Raw genomic sequence first — 6,523 nt, forward strand, 5'->3', positions numbered from 1 at the left:
CTAGCCACTAAGTCAACCTGTCAATAACTCCTCAGTCTTTGCTTTTCCCCTCTTCCTGCTTCGAAAGGACTACCTCCAACAAAAAATAACAAAAACCACTACTTTGAAATTCAGGATTGAATCAGATTCTTCACTCATCTGACACCTCTACAATTCCTTGGGCATCCCAATACCTTGTATCTGGCAACAACATACAATTCACTTGTGATCCAGAATAATTATCTAGAATTTTTCAAGTGAAGTAATCATTTTATTACTATTGTTTAGTCATTTTTGTTGTGTTCAACTCTTCACAGCTCTATTTGGGATTTTCTTGGCAAAGACACTGGAGTGGTTTGCCATTTCCTTCTCCAGTTCATTTTACAGATGAGGAAACTGAGGCAAACAGGCTGCCTCGGGGCATACAGCTAATGTCTGAGTCCAAATTTGAATTTAGGAAGATGAGAATGAAATGTGAATAGCTGAGTATATGTTCTCATCACTTCTTGCCTATATATTGCAATAAACCTCTGATGGTTGCTTCACTTATAAGCTCTTCCCTCTCCAGTTCATCCTCCAATCTAGTTACCAAAGTGACCCTCCTAAAGGACGGGTCTGACCAGGTCCTGCCTCTATTCAGCAAACCCTGGATTCTTTACTCCCTCTAGTATCAAATACAGACTTCCCTTTTGGCATTCAGAGCCCTTTACAACCTTGACACCAGCATAACTTTGAAGACTTGGGGCACTTTAGTGCTTCTCTCCCATTTTGAAGTCCTGCCAAGCTGTCTTTCTTGCTTTTACTGGTACATGATACTTCTCTGGTCACTCTTCCTTTGCACTGGACGTCCCCTGTGACTCATGTCTACTTCCTAGATTCCAGTTTCCTTTCAAAGCCTCAGCTCAAGCGCCAGGCTTTATAGGCTCCCTTTCCTGATTCTCCCCCTAAATGGTCTTGTACTCGTTTCTATCTACTTCTGTGTGTGAATATTACATGCACTCGCAGAATATAAGTCCCCTGAAGGCTGGAATGACTTCATTTTTACCTCTGTAAACCCCAGAGACTAGTGCCTAGGTCTGAGGACAGGGTCTTGATCTGAATTTTTAATTGTTATAGAAAATTTCTGGGTAAGGAAACATCTTTTGCCAGTGTAGACTGCCAGCCTCTTTGCAAATAATAGTCTTAGAGCAGCAGTTCTCAACCTTTCAATTTGTAGCAATGAGAATACATAATGCATATCAGGTATTTACATTCCGAATCATAACTGTAGCAAAATTACAGTTTTGAAGTAGCCGCCAAAATAATTTTTTGGTTTGGGGTCACCGCAACATGAGGAACTGTATTGGGGGGTCACGGCATTAGAAAGGTTGAGAACCACTGGTCTTAGAGAGTTACCTAAAGCATGGCTGTCAAACTGCTGTCCCTGGAGCCCCAAGCAGTCACAAAGCTGCCAGAACCAGATTAAAATGTAATTGGAAATGTTTAACAAAATAAATATACAACATGACATTGAAAATGTTAATTTTTAGTTTTCCAAGTCAAATAGACTACCACAGGATTCTTCTTATTTGTGTTCAACACCAATGGCCTAGAACATCAATCAGTTAATTGATTTGCTCAGGCTTACACAGCCTTCATTCAAATCTTTCTTTTTTTTTTTAAACCCTTACCTTCCGTCTTAAAATATACTGTATTGGTTCTAAGGCAGAACAATTGTAAGAGCTAGGCAAAACTGCCCCCTTGAATTCAAATCTTCCTGGACCCAAAGCCAGGTCTCTATTCTTACTTTATGCTGCCTCTCAAGTGCCTGGTACTTGTAAATGTCTGTTGATGAAGTTTCATATAGACAGACATACACACACATATGTCTTCCCTGTAGAATCATAAAAATACTAGCTCTAGAAAAAGGCCTTAGAGGTTGGCACTTTTTCTGGCACCTTGTCTCCTGGCAAGGACTTCATCCTTCATTGGAAAAAAAATTGAGGCCATTACTCAAGAGCTCCCCCCAACTCCTTACACATCAATCAGACCTCATTCTCCTACTGGTTCTTCATTCACTCTTGTCTGAGATGAAAAGGTGGCTCTTCTTGCAAGGCAAACCAGTCTAGATGCAGCCTTGATCCAATTCCATCTTGTCTTCTCCAGCAGATTGCTTCCACCATCACTCCAGTCTCTATCTATTGGTTCTTTCCCGGGTGCTTACATTCATATCTCTTCTGTCCTTATAAAACCATCACTTTAGCCTTACCATGCTGGCCAATTATCATTCTATATCATTCTTGCTTGTACTATTTATTGCAGTTGACTCCTAATTGGTCTCTTCCCTTTCCAGTCCATTTTCCACCTAGTTGCCAAAGTGGCATTCCTAAAACACAGGTCTAATCATGTCCAGTTTTTATGACAGTCCTCTCTCTCTCCCTCCCTCCCTCCCTCCCTCCTTCCTTCCTTCCTTCCTTCCTTCCTTCCTTCCTTCCTTCCTTCCTTCCTTCCTTCCTTCCTTCCTTCCTTCCTTCCTTCCTTCCTTCCTTCCTTTCTTCCCTCCTCTCTCTCTCCCTCCTTCCTTCCTTCCATCCCTACTTCCTCCTTCCTTCCTCCCTCTGCCTCTCTTTCTGTCTCTCTCTCTCTCCCAATTCTCCTTTTACCTATCTCATTGCTCTTTCTCCAGCTCCTAAAATCGTATCTCTTGATACCATATCATTTGGTGCTCTGCTGATGATTCCCTGATCTCTATATCTAGCCTTAGTGGCTCTCCTGAGCTACCATCCCATATCATCAACCACCTTTTGGGTATGTCTGAGACAGAGCTCAATATCTTTCCCCCCAAACCTTCTGATTACTGCCAAGGGCACCAACATCTTTCTGGTTGCTCAGGTTCACAATCTAATTATCACCCTCGTTTCCTCTCTTATTCTGCATATCTCTCATCTGTTGTCTAATCTATTAGTTTCTACCTTGGCACCATTTCTTATAGATATCCTTCCTCTTTTCTGAATTCAAACAGCCACTACCCAAGTTTTAGCTGTCATCTTTTATTGTCTGGATTATTGCATAGCAAGGTTCACATGGGTCAAGGGCTGCCCTTCTCCTGTAGTATGGGAGTGTCATTGGTATGGCTCAAAAGGGGACAAAACTGACATTTCTAAGCTCTTCTCCCAAGAGACTTTAATTCCTGCCAGGAAGGGAAGCCGGGTCAGAGGCCAACACTTTGCTCTCTTCAGACAGAGTGGGTACTGGATTAGAATGACATCCATCTGCTCCCTTAAATATTATTAGTAATAAATAAGTAATATTAGTGATAAATATTATTAGTCTAGGGGATATGATCAGGTTCAATCTAACTTTTGATAACAGTGTAACTATGGGAGAGGAGGACCCCAAGCTCTGTATCCAAGGATAAGGATTGTCCCCTTTTCCCATCAAATACCATTTCCACAATAAGTATACATAGATTAAAAAAAAAGAAAGCTATTTATCCAAATCTCAACAAAACAGAAATCAGAGGAGATCTGCATTGGAGGATATGTACCAGACAATTAAGAATGAAAGAGCTCTTGCATTGGGAGTGAGAAAACTCACAATCAATCAAGAGAGTTCTAGATCTCACTGAAGGGGGAATTCCTGAAGTTTCTAATGTAGCAAGCTGGGGAGAATGCCAGTTGCTCTCATATCAGCTTCTTCCCAGTCTTTTCCTTCAGCAATCTGAAGAGGGGTTGGCCTCTTCTATATTCCTGCTCAAAGCTGGAAGCCAGAAGCGCCTCAAGTGACTTGAAGCTTGAAAAAGCTTGAAGAGTCTTGAAAACTAAAGAAGATGCTGCCCTTTGCTCAGGGTAAGCATGTATCTTCACCAATATGGAGAGTCCCACTCAATGGGCTTTGAGACAGTAGTTACAACTGGAATAGCCTTCTTAAAAAAACCTCTTACTTTCTTAGAATCAATATCAATTCCAAGGCAGAAGAATGGTAAGGGCTAGGCTGGGGGTTAAGTGACTTGCCCAGGGTCACACAGCTGGGAAGTGTCTAAGGTCAGATTGGAACCCAGGACCTCCTGTCTCTGGGCCTGAATCCACTGAGCCATTTAGATCCCCTCCCCAGCACCCCCCCCCCCATTAGTTATTAGTTCCAAGATCAAGCATTAAGTTGTCTGTGGCATTTAAATCACTTCATAACTTGGTCCCTTCTTCCTTTCTAATCTTTACTCCCTTCCACATATTCTCTGAATACATTTCACAGGATTCTATCCTGTCCTCTATGCCAGGAATATTTTGCTACCTCAAAGCTTATCTGGCTTTTTTCCATTTTCTAAGAGGCCTTTCCTAGCCACATCAATCATTAGCATTTTCCCTTCTAAGATTATCTTCTCTGTACCTATCAGTTTATAATTCTTCCTAATTGTGCTGTGAGCTCCTTTGGGGCTGGGGCTGGTTTCGATATTCCTTGTATACCCAAGGTGTCTGGTGTATATAGTAAGTGCTTAATAAATGCTTGTTGAGGGACAGCTAGGTAGCTCAGTGGCTAAAAAGTCAGGCTTGAAGGTGGGAGGTCCTGGGTTTAAATATAACCTCACACACTTCCTAACTGTATGACCCTGTGCAAGTCACTTAATCCCAATTGCCAAGCCTTTGTCACTCTTCTGTCTTGGAACTGATACACAGTATTGAGTCTAAGACAGAATGTATGAGTTAAAGGAAAAGAAAGAACTAACGTCTGGTTCTCATGCTTTCTACTAAACTATGACTAAATACTAATGTTAAATATAGCACACATACCATCGAGACTCCACTGAACATAATCTAAACATTGATGAGTCAGGCCTTTTAAGATCTTGCAGAGCTTCAAAGTTGTCATTATGAACACTAATTATCCTTGTACAGTATTACTGATCAGTGAACTTCCATCTATCTGTCTGTCTATCCATCTATTTCTATCTAGCTATCTTTCTATCCATCCATCCATTTCTTTCTTTCTATCCATCCATTTATTCACTAAGCCATCCAGCTACCCCCATCAGTTGTTCATTTTAAAGACAATCAACTAGGAAAGACTGGGCTCCTCTGAATACAATGATTAAAGACAATTCCAAAGGGCTTATGCTAAAAAATGACATCCACCTCCAGAGACTCAGTGAAGTCTGAGTGCGGAATGAAGTTTAATTTTTTCACTTGTTTTATTTTTGTAACATGAAAATGTTTTACATGATTTATGTGTAAATGACGTGTATAATGTATATATGTCTATGTAATGTATAATGATATGTATTATTTGCCTTCTAAGTGAGTGGTAGAATTTGGAAATCAGAAATTTTTTTAATGTTTAAAATAAAAAATAAGCTTATTTTTAAAAATAGCTTTGGGGGGGGGGGGGGGAGCTGGGTAGCTCAGTGAATTGAGAGCCAGGCCTAGACGGGAGGTCCTGGGTTCAAATCTGGCCTCAGACATTTCCTGGCTGTGTGACCCTGGGCAAGTCACTTAACCCCCATTGCCTAGCCCTTACTGCTCTTCTGCCTTCTATGCGGTATTGATTCTAAGACAAAAGAGTTATTTTTTTTTTAAATCACATAGATTACAAAGCCTCAAAGGACCATAAGTGCTGATTTCACAAGTTAACTTGATTTTCCTCAATAACTCAGTGAGATAGCAAAAATGACTGCATTTTACAGAGTAAGAAACGGGTTCTAAAAGCCACTAGTGTGTTCAGTCAAGTCTTCCTTCAACCCAGTGCTTTTTCTGCTGTACAATACTGTCCCCCCTCTAGATTATCTAGACATCACTCTCCTTACTCTTTTTTTGTGGTCAGAATTCATCAAGAACCTAGATGAAGATTATCCTTACTCTGGGGAAGGAATGCAGAAATTTGATGGAATCAGTCATCATTAAACATATGGTCTACGATACTTGGGAATGAGTTCATAATCTCATGGAGTTTACAGTCAAGATAAGCTCAAAGGGGCAGCTGGGTAGCTCAGTGGATTGAGAGCCAGGTCTAGAGACGGGAGGTCCTAGGTTCAAATCTGGCCTCAGTCACTTCCCAGCTGTGTGACCCTGGGCAAGTCACTTGACCCCTATTGCCTAGCCCTTACCACTCAAGCCTTGGAGCCAATACACAGTATTGACTCTAAGACGGAAGGTAAGGGTTTATAAAAAAAAAAAAGATAAGCTCAAAAGACACAGGTAAAGATAAGTGCAAGACACGAACATCTGATGCATAAAGGATATCAATTGAGGGAGAAGTCACTTCTAAGTGGAGAAGAGTGATGGCACTCAACTTTACTGAGGTGGCCTTTGAGCTGGGAAGAAGATACTTCAGGCATAGGCTATATTATAGTATGAGCAGTGGCTTCAAGCAAGGAAACTTCCCAACAATGCCAAAAAAATTGGCCCATACTATGACCCCAGTCCAAAGGCTTTTAGTCTATATCAACTATATAAGCCAAGCTGCCACTAGCATCTGTCAGAATTCAAAGAGTCTACATTATCAGTATCCCCTTCACCAGCTACAATAACCCCAGTGAGATTTTGGTGATAGGACCCAGCACCAGACCTATCCA

The sequence above is a fragment of the Monodelphis domestica genome, chromosome 1 (genome assembly GCF_027887165.1).
Source record: "Monodelphis domestica isolate mMonDom1 chromosome 1, mMonDom1.pri, whole genome shotgun sequence".
In the NCBI taxonomy this organism is placed as follows: domain Eukaryota; kingdom Metazoa; phylum Chordata; class Mammalia; order Didelphimorphia; family Didelphidae; genus Monodelphis; species Monodelphis domestica.